Source organism: Lycorma delicatula, chromosome 8, assembly GCF_047948215.1.
Source record: "Lycorma delicatula isolate Av1 chromosome 8, ASM4794821v1, whole genome shotgun sequence".
Classification (NCBI taxonomy): domain Eukaryota; kingdom Metazoa; phylum Arthropoda; class Insecta; order Hemiptera; family Fulgoridae; genus Lycorma; species Lycorma delicatula.
Window position 1 is genome coordinate 124,557,682 of NC_134462.1, and position 14,871 is coordinate 124,572,552.

The following is a 14,871-nucleotide window of genomic DNA, read 5'->3' on the forward strand; positions in this document are numbered from 1 at the left end:
TATAGAAAATCGCTTGTTTCAATAAGACTAGTAGGCTACCTTTTATAAGAAAATTCTCACAATGAAAATTATACATTATTCAACAAAAAAAATTTGACGTAATATTTTGTTTTCTTATTATTGCTCTATGCAATTTATTTTATTATTTTGTTCAATTTAAATAATATTTTGTATTTATTTATATTCTTTTTACTAATTTTACTTTCTAGAGAAAAACTGCATACCATAATTTAAATAATCATATCTTTCAATTACTCCAATACTTTTTGTTTCTGCATCTTTAAAAAAATTAAATTTTATAACCAGCCCGTGAAAGATTATATTGAAATAGAAATACCTAAAAAATAAAACACTTTTTGATGCCTTGGTTTTACTCCCAAGCCAAAAAATAAATTGAAGTTAATTGAGCCAAACTATTTCAAGTCCATTATTAGTAAAAATATAATATTGTGATACAAATAATTACTAGAAAAACAAAAATATACATTTTTGTACATAAAATTAAAAAAACACAATGTGGTAGTTTCATCAAGAGATTTAGAGGAATAAAAGTATTTTCCATTTCAAAATAGTTTCTTGCTTGTAGGGTGATATTTGCTTTTGGACTTAAAATATTCCAGTTTCACTATTGAGTTTTTCTATCTTACTTTTATTATTAAGTATCCAGTTCCTAATGCCTGCGACTTGTACTTTCCTGGCTGATGCGCTCCTACTGTCAGTTCTAAGTCTCATTTATCTTTAGTGTAAGGTACTTTTGGTTGAAAACCAAATGTGAGGAAATCATTGACAGATGATGATTTTACTTGGTGAAAATCCATAATAAAAAATTGGAAAATGAAAAGAAATATATTTTTAATTTTCTCTAGTTTTATTTAGACATAACAGTATTTACAAACACAGTACCTTCTTCAGATGTTACAGAATACTAAAGCTAAAATGTTAGATATAAAGAACAAGGTAAATGCAATAAATCAGTAGCGATAAAGATTAAGTGCAAAAGTAAGGTGTGAACATACCCGTATGTATTAGTTATATAAATTTATCAGTTAATTTCAGAAAATGATCAGGATTTACATTTAGGTTCAAATTTTATCTCTCCATCAAAAGTTCAACGAAATTTACCTTAATTGCCTTATCTCACATTGACTTGGAAAATCTATCAGGTTGTTGGATTCCCCTGGCAACGTCAAAAATTAATTTTGTATTTTCCTCTCTCCCAAAATACATGAAGCAATTTTTTTTTACTAAATTCGTTCAAATCCTCTGAAACAGAATAATAGTAATATAATATTAATAATAATAATAATTATTGATAACAAACTTTGAATTCTACATGGATTATTTATTTATTATTGTAATTTATTAAAAAAAGATTCATAATGTACTGAGAAAATCTTTTTACTTTTTTTTGCAGAATTTTAATTATCCCGATTATAATATTTTATACAATCAATTCTGTATTCCTCAATGAAGTTTATTTAAACTTATCATAGAATTCTTTTGTAATTTGATAAGATATACTGCTGATGGTAAAATGCAATACATTTACTGAAGAACAAAGATCACATGAGAGAGAAAAAAAAAAGAACACCGTAGACAAACAAAAACTTAGGAAGAAGCTGCCAAACTATTTTTTGTTTAGTTAAAAATACATCTAAATAGATGTGTGTTCTCAGTTGTGGCAGGGTGGGAGGATGTTCAGGGTGCGGCGGACGGTTCACGTGTGACCAGTGGGTATTTCACAGTGAAATTTTGCAGGGCGACAGCTTTAGGCCAAGTACGAGCCCGTCTCTGGATAGGCTGCAGAGGCTCCCGCCGAGTCATCCAGTTGAAGCTACATAGCCGGTGCCTCAAAGCAAGAAGGCGACTGCAGAGATTGTTAGGGGTGGTGACTGTCCTGGCATCCTCCAAGCTAGAGGGACACTTAATGAAGCCAGGCGTGCACATAGGACAGATATTAGTAAAACTAGAAGAGTTAAGTGGGCTGACCCGCTTTGAGATTTCCAAAATAAATTATGGGATGTATATTATATTCACGAAGAGACATTGAAATTAAAAGGAGGACATGAAATAAAAATTGGGACAAACATAATATCATAACTATTATAAAAAAGACTTTGCAAAAAATGAATGGATAAAATCACAAATTAACTAGTATTTATTCCTGGTTTGTAAAATATAACTTTATAAAATATTAGAAATATTCTTTAATTACAAATTATTAGAAAATTCTTTGTTATAATCACACACTCTAATTTGCTTTTCACCTGGCTGATGGTGTGGCTTAGACCCGGTTATTAACGAAGTTTCTTTTGCAGTACTATTTTAATAGAATACAAAATCAAATATTAAAATGATTTTTCATAATTCTGACAAAAAAACAATGAAATACAGTATTTATATTTTTAATTGGAAGTCATTATTAGTTGTGAGAAATTAATAAACTTAATTGCGCTTATTATATTTATTGCTCAGGGTAAAAATCACTTAGAAAGCAAGTTAGAATTTTTTCTGAATCCTTTCAAATTTCAATTCTTTTGTTCAATATTTTATACTACCCCCTTTCTTTTTTCTTTCTTTTTGACATTAGTTCCATTTCCAGTTTTATTAAACTAGAATTATGATACCTAACGATTCTATATCGTAGTTTTTCTTACTAATGCATCACTTCTGAACAATAATTAAGTATTTTTTATATTTGTAAACAGATTATGATTTTTAAATTCATGAATTAACATTATCTTTTATTATAGCATTCATTATTTTCAATAATTTTATTTAAAGTTTTTAATTTTATAGAAGACCTTTTGTTATAAATCCAGCTGTAATTTGGTAATAAATGTAATCGATTCAAACTAATGCATTAATTAAAAAATAATACATACCGCTTTCAAAAAAAAGGAAAAAGAAAAGAAGACATTCACGTTTAATTAAAAACTAGAAATTACGTTTAATTAAACATTAAAAATTCAAACAAATCGGGACGTAGATAATTTGAATTCTCAATACATTAAAAGTTTTGAACATACAGTACATTATTATGAAATAAACATTATAATAGAACCCTAAAATTAATTATGAACAACCGATAAATATACAAGTCATTTATATATTTTTACTGTGGGTAGAAGAAAGTTGCAGCTTGAACAATATAAATTCATAAGTTGAATAAACTGCATACAAATATTATCTGACAGCAGGTAACAGCAGAATATTTTTAGATGGCCAGAATCATAATTAATAGACTATTTATTTTTAACAAGTGAAAAGTTATTTGAAATATCCACAAATTATTTGACGCATCACTAATCTACATTCTATTACTGTAAGATTTTTAACTTTTTTATAACAAGAGTTTTTTAGCACAAGATCTTTAATAAGTCTATAAGGCTGAATGTTGATGTTATATTTGTTAGAATCATTTTCACTAGCGTAAATTTATTTTACGGATATTCCAATTGCATCATTTTGATCATCATCATATCTCAACCCAAGAATTGAATGACTGAGATTCATTCAACTCTTTAACATTTTATAGGGTACAACTCTGGGGCCTAAAAACAAAATATATTTTTTTTACTTGGTTGGTAGACTTAAGCATTAAATAATGTATTTCCATCAAAAGTGGACATCCATTACCAAATCTGTGGCAGTCAGGCCTTGGTACATCCAAATATGTACCACGGACCATTCACAGTCAGCGCACTTACCATGTGGGCAGTGATACATATGTATAACATATAAATTTTTTGTCATTTTTTGTAACATTCTTTTTTTATTTTAAAAATAAAATAAGAACAAGAAAATTGATAATACAAAATGTCTATTACGTCTGTTTAACCCCACAAATGAGGAAAACATTGACTGTGCACGTGATATGGTTTTCTTAAACAGACAAGTAATTACTGATGAACTGGCACATCGTCTGCAAATTAGTCACGGATCTGCCTACGAAAACATCCGCAACAGACTTGGGTTTCATAAATTCTTGCAAGATGGGTCCCAAAACAACTCACACAGTCGCATAAACAAACGCCCTTGGACTTCTGCCAAAAACAGTTGGATCGCTATGGTAACGAACGGGACATCTTCATAGACAGAATCATCACTGGTGACGAAACATGCATGCCAGAGAGTAAATGGCAGAGTATGTAATGGAAACACCCAAATTTGCCCGGCAAAAAAATTTTCAAGTCCCAACCGTTCGCAGGAAAACTGATGCTTACGGTTTTTTGGGACTCACAAGGCCCAGTACTGGAACATTATGAGAAAAGGGGCATGGCAATAAACAGTGTGCGTTACAGTGAGATGCTTACTGGCAAGATGAAGCCTGCAATTCGAAGCAAACGCTGAGGACTGCTGTCGAAAGGTGTTGTGTTGTTGCACGACAATGCCCGTTCACATACTGCTGCCCACACTGCTGTAGCGATCCAGAAACTAAACTTTAAAGTACTGGTTCACCTCCGTATAGTCCTGATTTTGCCCCTTCTGACTACCACTTGTTTGGTCCACTCAAAGGGACATTAATAGTTGATTTACCTTGGACGAAACAGTGAAAAAAGCGGTGCATTCTTGGGTTGCAACTCAACCGAAAACCTTCTTTTATGAGGGCATCAGGAAGCTTGTGCAACGATGGACCAAGTGCGTTGGAATGCAAGAGGACGTTGAAAAATGATAAACATGTAAGTTTCCTATTTGTATTGCAATAAAATTTATAACTATGTTGCAGATAATAATTGACTTACCCTCGTATCTATATATACAATATATTATATTTCAGCTTCCGTGAAGCACAGAATTAGAGAAACATTCTTACCTTTAATTTTTTATTATATGAAAGCACTTTCAGGCCTAAGCCCAGTGTTGTTTATTATAATTTTAAAACTGTTTACAGTCGCACAATTAAATTTTTAGCTATTTACATTTTGTAAAAATTGTTTGTTTAAAAGTAAAAAAATTTTAATATTATGTGTTTTAGTTTGTTCATCATTTTACCTCTGAACGAGGATATCTAGGTCTATTTTTATGATTAATATTGTTCATTGGCCCTATTTGGAAGCAAAATACTTTTTGTATGTTAAAAAGTAAACTGAAAGTAGAAAGCATAAAAATATCTTATGTCCATTCAGTAAGATAAACCGAACTATCCCATGATATGTTAGGTTTGTTTGGTTCAAAGCAATATATAATATTCCTTTCCTAAGTCCAGTTCTCACTAGGGATATAACTATTCTATCACTTTTGTCCTAAACAGGGGTTGTGTTATGTCCACCAGTATTGCATTTATGTTTTAAATTATTGCAGTGTCTAACCTAGCTGTTTATGTATATAATTAGTCATGGATAGACGTCAAATTATGATGAATTTAATTCTTAACTGAACTGCATTGGATAAAAGATAAGGTTATTACTATCGTCTTTAATTATTAAAATGTTAATAAAGTAAACATTCTAACCTAACACCTCTTCAGGCTGATGAGAAGCTTTTTAAGCTATTAAAAGATTTGATCCACCTAAGTTTTAATTATTTACTGGTAGTATTAACATGAACTTTTGTAGACACAGAATATTTATATCATATCGATTAATTTTTTTTTAACCGTAACCTTACATTTTCTTATTTGTATGTCTTACTACCAGGGGTCTTAATTATATATAATTGAAATAATTTTTAAGGATAAATAAAATTAGTTAGAATTCGTAATCATATTAAGTTAATGCAAAGCATTGTTCTAGGTTATGTTAGAAAGTAAGGTTAGCTTTTCAAAATAAGCCTGTAATCATCAACAAGACTTGATGAAAAAGTGATAAAAATACAATTAAAAAACAATAACACCTCATACGTAGCTGTAAACTCTAAATGAGAGATAGTGATCTCTTCTAATGAATTTAAAATAGGACTACATCAATTAAAGAACTACTTGATGCAAGGAAAAACAGCCCGAATCATGCAGTCAGTTAATTGGACTTCATGATCAAATAATGTATTAATCTTTCAGCAGTTGATTAATTTTCGTTTACGTTTTATTGCAAAGACTAGGGAAAATGGGAAAAAAAATTGGAAAAACAGCTGCATTTCCCTTTAATACATTCTTCTACTGATGAAGAGAAAAAGGTGTATGCATTTTTGAAGACAGATAATAGCGACTGCTTTAATGATTCTGGAACAAAAATAGGCTATTAACAATAATTATGATTCAGTTTGATAGTAATCCGAATACCACTGAAGTCTGATGTATTTCACGTATGACAAAATGGGTCGCAGGTTATTGGCTATGAATTAAAAGGTATTCAAGAAATACAATCATTGACTTCAACGGATGATTCGATTGGTGATCTCAATTATTTGCCTTGCAATAGCTTTTATCTACTACAAACTGGTGCATACACCAATCACATAGAATCAACATGGCAAAAGACAAAAGAAATGCATAAGCAACGTTTTGGTACCCACTAAGAACTTTTGCAGTCATATTTGAGCGAATATACGTATGTGGTGTAAAAGGTATCCTTATAACGCTTTTTTATTTTTGCAAACATGTTTCAGAGGAATAACCTTACAATTAAAGTTTTGTTTGACGTTTGTAATTTTCAAATAAAATTATGTTAATCAGGTCTTTCTCTTTCAATTTAATGCCCGTTAAGCATTTTTCATTGTTAGAAAATTTTTCGCATCGTCATAACTATTAAAGTTTTGTTTGGGGTGGACCAAACCGCATAAGTACCTACAACAGGCAAACAAAAATAATAACACTTATTTTAAGCTATACTAAAATAATATAAGAAAAACTTACCTCAGTCAATAATAAGGATCTTCTAAAATAATGTACAAGATGTAACAATAGCTGTTAAAAACAGTGAACACAGAAACGATAACCTAATTTGAACTGTGTAAACAAGCCGAGACTGACCGCTGTATTTCATAAGCTTCGTTCTGTCACCACGTAATTTCTCTGCGCTCCCCACCACTGCAACAAACGTCAGGATAAACAACAAACCTTCAACCGCCACAGCAAAAATAAATTACGAAAACAAGCCCGCCCTCTAAAGTGCATTTCCTAGACTGCATTGTTTCATCTCTCATAACACAACCAACCGACCAACAACGACAGCTTAATATGTATGTTTGTGTTGCCGAACACGAACTCGCAAACACACATTTAGTATGTATTTAATTCAAAAATTATAATTAGAGATCACAAAGTAACATATAATTATAATTTTTCGTGTCTCATTTCATTTCTGTAATCAATTTTGTCACCTCGGTAACGCAGTAGAGAAACCGACTGATATATTGAAAGATACGGATTTGATTCTCGACTTGACACCGGATCACAATTTTAGCCGGTTTAGCCAGGTTTCATATATTGAAAATAAGAGTAAACTAAAGATCTCAGATTCAGTTCTCGGTTTAGAATTAATATTTTACTCAATAATTATATTTACGTATAACGCTTAAGAAAAAACAGCAACAAAAAACTAATTAAATAAATAAAATATACCGGTGAAAGAAAACTTAAAATTACATACTATTTTTTATATTTTTAAATTAATTATTTTGTTAGATCGTCACTAAAAATCACTTCCTACAAAATTTCAGACTTTTTATCTTCTATCGCATGTACTTTCTATTACGATTCTTTTAAGTTTGTGTAAGTAAATGTTATGTAATACTTGAGCGCATATAAACTAATCACCGGTCCCGGGTTCGTATCCCGGTCACGCTTGAAATTCTAATTCACATCAAATTTTCCACACAACCTCCAACCTAATACAGTGAATATTTAATAGTAATAAATTATTGAATTAAAATAGTATTATCGTTTCCGCAAACAGAACAAGTCAGGTTTAGTACTCCTCGAGAGTTAAAGCGTCATATAATTTTCAGTTCTTTTCGTTATAACTTCTTAACCGTCCTATGTTCAAAAAAAAAAGTTTGGAATTATTTTTAAAGAAGATTATATTTTGGTATTAAATTTATATTTGATTTTTAGGTTTCGGTTACAGCTCAGGCATCACTCCATAATCTGTAATACTTATATGAGTTTTACGCGTTAAAAAAAATAATAATACGCAAACGGGGATACCGCACAGCGCTACTAGTTTAACCTTGACCAAAGACTGGTGTGGCGGCAATTTGAGAGGGTGACTCGCATATCACATCGCAAAGTAAAATGTAGACAGCGCGTCGGCATGCAGTTCCGTTTATGATTGCAGGATGTTTATAACGTTATCCGACATGAATTAAACGAACATTTATAATCGGTTTTTTATAAGTTAATTTATTTTACTCGCAATGACAACATCCAGAGTACCCGCATATTTTTTTTTTCTTTTCCTCCGGACCAACCGTTATGTATCGCTTCTCAGAATGAGATGAAATAGCAATTTTATAGCGTGTGAAAATATCATGCCTGACCGGGATTCGAACTCGCGACCTCTGGATGAAAGGCCGAGACGCTATCACTCGCACCACGCGAGTTAACCGCTCACTATCACGCGCATTTTTTTTAAATTGTTTTTTTTTCACGTTATGAATTTTGATAATAATGTAATGTAAGCGTAACCCGAAATCGAACCCAGAACGTTTTATCCGACAGTACTACCTTCTCGCAATTATTATTTTCATACTGTTTACTATAATAAAATTAATATTAACCCGTAATTTAACAATCTGTTTTATTTTATACGTATATTACAATAATTGATGCTAAATGTATTATAAAAATGACATTAGAGGTTACATATTAATGAAACGTGTAAATAGATTAGATTTTTTTACCTCCGGTTCCACAGTTAAGTTATCGCTTCAAAGGATGAGATGAACAATTTGTAGCGCGTGTGAAAATGCCATGCCTGACCGGGTTCGAACCTGGGACCTCCGGATGGAAGGCCGAGACGCTACCACTCGCGCCACGGAGGCCGACAAATAGATTAGGTTGCATAATATTAACCTAAAATACACAAACATCTTGTATCACAGATCTAAATTACAAAATAACTACAAATAAATTCAAAAAAGTAATAATTTAAATTTTTACTGAGGGCGGTAACATATATAATGAAGGGTCGGAAAGAAAAATGATGTATTAATTTAGTAATTAATATTTCTGAAAATCAAACAAATTCATGATGATAAGTGTTTTTGATAAAAAAAACTTTTTTATCAGATGGTGTTATATTCAAAGGCTAAGCGTCTTTATATAAAAGAAAACTGTGAAAAAAAAAATCTGTTAAGAGGACACGATGTAACGATATTTTTTTAATATAAAAATCTACGATAATCAATTAAAAAATAATAATTGAAGTAAGTGGAAAGAATCGTCGATTTCGGAACAGTTTCAATGAAAGACGTTTCTAAATTCTATCATATTGGAAACCACATACTGTATTCATTCCATGAAAGTGGATTAATTTTTATCCCCCTATAAATCTGATTCAGTAATTTTTTGGTTGTGTGTATCAACCGCACGATAAAATTAATTTTTTAGCAGTTTTTTTAACATTGTCACGAGTAGTTACAGACAACTGAAGAAAAAAATAATATAGCCTCACTACATTAAAACTAAAAAGATTATTGTAATTTAATTAATTTTTGATATACTTAAGCTTAACTAATTAATTTAAAATAAAACAATAAGAATTTAATACCTTTATGAACACAGTTTTTCATATAACTAAGTTTACCTATCTTGTGTAGGTTAGGTAGACAAAACCCTTTAAGTAAATTAGAAATCGCGAAACATATGATTTGGTTATCACGAAACATATGAGGTTATCAGACTAAACTGATTACGGGATTTCTTCTAAAGATGTATATTTTGAAAATATTTTTATTTAATGCTGTTTGTTATTTATAATTGTAACTTTATTTATTAAATTTTCTATTGTAAAAAAAATATCATGTTACAAATAATTATACACGTTAAGTAAAACCGATAAAAAAACAACGGTCTCTCATTTTGCCAACTTAAATTTAAATAAAGAGATTGGTATTTAAAATAGTACCTAATTGTATAAATAAGTAAAACTATTAACTAATTGTAATTAAGACATTAATATATATTATTTAGTTTTATTTACAAAAAATTATTTATTTAAAAGTTATAAACGTATTTTTTTAAAAATAATCTAATAAACAAAAATAGATGACCGCGGATGATTGTTACCCGACTCAAATCTTTTGTAGAACCCACAAACCTGTTAAAACATGTTCATTTTACGCCGATTAGCAGAACGAAACACGTCGATCATATTAGCTTAAAAAGTTATTTTCCTGGATTTAAGGTAAAATTAGGGTAAACTTATTGAAAAGCAGCATATTTATGTGAGGAATAATAGTTTTTAAGTATTTAAATTAATTATACAAATTAATATTCAATTTTGACTGGTTACTGATTTATTATAAAGCCACGTGATTTAGGCTGTGTAATGTAAAAAAATTAGAAAATTGATTTTTATGAAATAGATAAATCATTTAAATTGTATTTAATATAATATTTATTGCTATGACATTTATATGTTAATATGATTTTCTCATTTTTAAAATTTGATATATTTTTTTTAATAAAAAAATTGTTCCAAGGCTGTAGTCTTTTGTCCATGCTTTCATGGCAACATTTTGGTTTTTATAAATTGCAAATTCTAATAATTTTTAATTTGTTCAATATACGGCTGTTTGCTCTACATACCATGATTGATATTTTTAAAAATATAATGAATTCCTACAATTTAAAAAAAAAGATGATGCAATAAGTTGCAATTTGCTACAGCCTAAATTAGGTGAAGATTATGCAATGCAGTTTATTGAAAAATAGTTCTACAATCTATTACTTTTATTGGTAAAATGTTTATCAATTTATTAATTAAATTATTTATAATATAAAATGTGTACGCCAAAGATTGTTGCATATACTACAAAAAAGGTGTATGCAGAAAGATTAATTATTGTTTAAATAATTAATAGAAAAGTGCATATTAGGGATTATGGCATATACTGAAAACAAAGGTATATGCAGAAAGATTAATTATTGTTTAAATAATTAATAGAAAAGTGCATATTAGGGATTATGGCATATACTGAAAACAAAGGTATATGCAGAAAGATTAATTATTGTTTAAATAATTAATAGAAAAGTGCATGCATTAGGCATTATGACATATACTGAAAAAAGGTGTATTCAGAAAGATTAATTATTGTTTAAATAATTAATAGAAAAGTGCATGCATTAGGGATTATGGCATATACTGAAAACAAAGGTATATGCAGAAAGATTAATTATTGTTTAAATAATTAATAGAAAAGTGCATGCATTAGGGATTATGGCATATACTGAAAAAAGGTGTATGCAGAAAGATTAATTATTGTTTAAATAATTAATAGAAAAGTGCATGCATTAGGCATTATGACATATACTGAAAAAAGGTGTATGCAGAAAGATTAATTATTGTTTAAATAATTAATAGAAAAGTGCATATTAGGGATTATGGCATATACTGAAAACAAAGGTATATGCAGAAAGATTAATTATTGTTTAAATAATTAATAGAAAAGTGCATGCATTAGGGATTATGACATATACTGAAAAAAGGTGTATGCAGAAAGATTAATTATTGTTTAAATAATTAATAGAAAAGTGCATATTAGGGATTATGGCATATACTGAAAACAAAGGTATATGCAGAAAGATTAATTATTGTTTAAATAATTAATAGAAAAGTGCATATTAGGGATTATGGCATATACTGAAAACAAAGGTGTATGCAGAAAGATTAATTATTGTTTAAATAATTAATAGAAAAGTGCATATTAGGGATTATGGCATATACTGAAAACAAAGGTGTATGCAGAAAGATTAATTATTGTTTAAATAATTAATAGAAAAGTGCATATTAGGGATTATGGCATATACTGAAAACAAAGGTATATGCAGAAAGATTAATTATTGTTTAAATAATTAATAGAAAAGTGCATATTAGGGATTATGGCATATACTGAAAACAAAGGTGTATGCAGAAAGATTAATTATTGTTTAAATAATTAATAGAAAAGTGCATGCATTAGGCATTATGACATATACTGAAAACAAAGTTGTATTCAGAAAGATTAATTATTGTTTAAATAATTAATAGAAAAGTGCATATTAGGGATTATGGCATATACTGAAAACAAAGGTATATGCAGAAAGATTAATTATTGTTTAAATAATTAATAGAAAAGTGCATATTAGGGATTATGGCATATACTGAAAAAAAGGTGTATGCAGAAAGATTAATTATTGTTTAAATAATATATAAGAGATAAATACATGATTATTCCATATGCTGAAAAAGGTGTATGCATAAAAAATAATTATTGTTGAAATAATTAATAAAAAAAAAAATGCACCAAGGATTATTGCATATACTGACTATTTCAGTTGAGGTAATGCACCAGTTTACATAGACAGCTTTCATATCAAGGCTGTTGTGAATAAACTGCTGCTTGAAATTTTAATCTGCATCTATAGCTTAAGAAATTTTTGGGGTAATTGCTAGTTCATGTCCTCAAGAAAAAAAAAAAAATGTAATTATTCAATGTATTTAATCAAAAATGCATCGGTTTAAAATTAAAACCAGTTATTACTGGAATTTTTTAAGTAACTGTTAAATTAAAATTTTTAAATTAGATAATGTTTATTAAAATGATGGAGCTAGACCATTAGAATATTATGCTATAAGTTGGCAGAAATATTATGCTTTCGTTAGTTCTGAGATCACTTGTAGATCCTAGATAACAAAATGAATTCAGTTGTTATTAGCAGTAATATTACATTTATTTACAATCGGTAGTGTTTTACACGTATGCTTTTGTACATATTTACAGATTATTTTTCATCTAATATTATTTTAGTAATATGGAATTCAAGTAGGACATAAATAAGTTGTTAGGCTTTTTACATACACAAAAGTGATTATTTAGTCTATACTTCTATAATTTTTTCATGATTTTTAAAAGTAATTTTCAGTTAATTAAAATCTGATTGTGATATATAGCATTCTTAACAAAAAAATCATACTTACACATACACAACATCTCCAAACATTTCAAACAATAAACTTCTGTAATTAGAATGAATTCTCGCACAGTTTTGACAAACTTTTCATTTATGAGACCTTTGCTATTTCGCAGTCTGAAATGCACTGATTTTCACAGTACAATGCACTACATAAGTTCAATAACTCAACCGGTCTTCATCAAATTTTCACGTGCACAACTTCAGTTACACTAACATATCTAAGTTTCAATGAAAATGATGTATGCTAATGTATATAAGGAACTTAAATTTTAAGTGACTGATATTTTTGTACTTCTCGTACCTCAAAACGTAAAGAAAATTCAATTTCAACCCCTCAAACCCTCCGTTTGACTGAAAATAATATACTTTTTTTCAAAAAACTGTTAAAAAATTTTACACAGCTTTATTGTTACATATGTTAATTATCAACAGATATATTCATTCATTTATCACAAGAGATCTTAATCATTATGAAATGAATTATTTCTCATTTTAAATAATTAATTAATTATTTACAATGAAAGATAATTTAAGATTTATGTTTAATTTTCATCCAGTTCCATATTTCTAGAAAGTTGAAACAGAAACCGATTGCAAGTCACATGATACAAATCAACTTTAACCATCACCTCTTATAAAATCTTTAAACAATTTTTTCAACGCCGGTCACTGTAGAATCACAAAAATTAGTTAACCGGCTAGTTTTTTTAGCCCTCCAATACTCCTTCATTCTTTCACTGTCCAACTTCCTTCTTTCTTTTGACCGCTTTCGATTACCGTATTCTTTCTTCTCCTTCTGGATCCCTTTCAATTCTAAGATTTTTTTTGTAAGCAACCTTCTGTATTTTAAATCAGTCACATTTATGTTTGCTATCCTTAGGTCCCCTTTAATTTGCTTGAACCACTTAATACTCATTTTTTCACCATTACACTTGTCAAAAATTCTCTTCGTAAGCCTGTTTAAATTCATTCTTAACAGATGTCTGTAAAATGCCAGTCTTAACTTAATGTGGTGCTTACGCATTTATTTCCCAGTAAAGTTTCTCGTTCTTCCTTAATTTCCAACCGTCGTTAGTTTTTGTGGGCCCTAGGATTTTCCTCGTATCAGTCTTTCAGCAGGTTCCAATTTACCTATTCCCCTTTGTTCAGAGCTATGCATTTGGCTCCATATAAAATTCCTGTTTGGATTACCGTTGTATAGTAACTGATCTTGCCCGTCCTTGTGATATGTTTCATATTGTATATGTTCTTCGGTAGGCCATAGGATGTTAGAATTTACTAATACTGACAATGTTTGTTCCCTTGTCCATTTCTTTTGGTCTGTTAACTTCACCCGAGTACCTAAATTTCTTCGTATTTTTAATTTGTTTGAAATTTGTCCACAACAATTTTGGTGTGTTCTAATGTACATGATATTCTTTTATATATATATATTCGATTATATACTCTGAGAATGTTGATTCAAACCAAAATTACAAATAGAAGGCAATTAATATTTAATTGTGGAAAAATAAAATAAAAATATTAACCAATATGTAAAGATTACTTAAAATTTGTAAAATTTTAACTTGCAGGATGGGTTTATAAGTACATATAAATTGTACAATAAAACATTAAACGATTACTAAAAGAATCAGGACATTTGTGAAAAACAAAAAGAACTTTTACTTTATTTGGCCATACAATAATAATAATAATAATAAACAAAGGGATAAGTTAAAATTATAGTTTATATAAAAATATACACATAACAGTAGTAATAATTATAATTTTAACCCCTCAATCAGATTAAATTTTTAATTTCTTTGGAGAAA

At 29.0% G+C, this 14,871-nt stretch overlaps 1 long non-coding RNA gene across 2 annotated transcripts in view; it reads right to left on the reverse strand.

Annotated features, from left to right (window-relative positions):
- Window positions 1-847: 847 nt before the first annotated feature.
- Window positions 848-14,871, reverse strand: part of LOC142329416 (uncharacterized) — a 77,167-nt gene continuing 63,143 nt past the window's right edge. For both annotated transcript variants that reach the window (XR_012757492.1, XR_012757493.1), the window contains exons 3-5: window positions 8,782-8,953; window positions 6,794-6,967; window positions 848-1,263 (exon numbers count right to left, since the gene is read on the reverse strand). This is a non-coding gene — a long non-coding RNA (uncharacterized LOC142329416). The remainder of the gene's footprint in view (window positions 1,264-6,793; window positions 6,968-8,781; window positions 8,954-14,871) is intronic.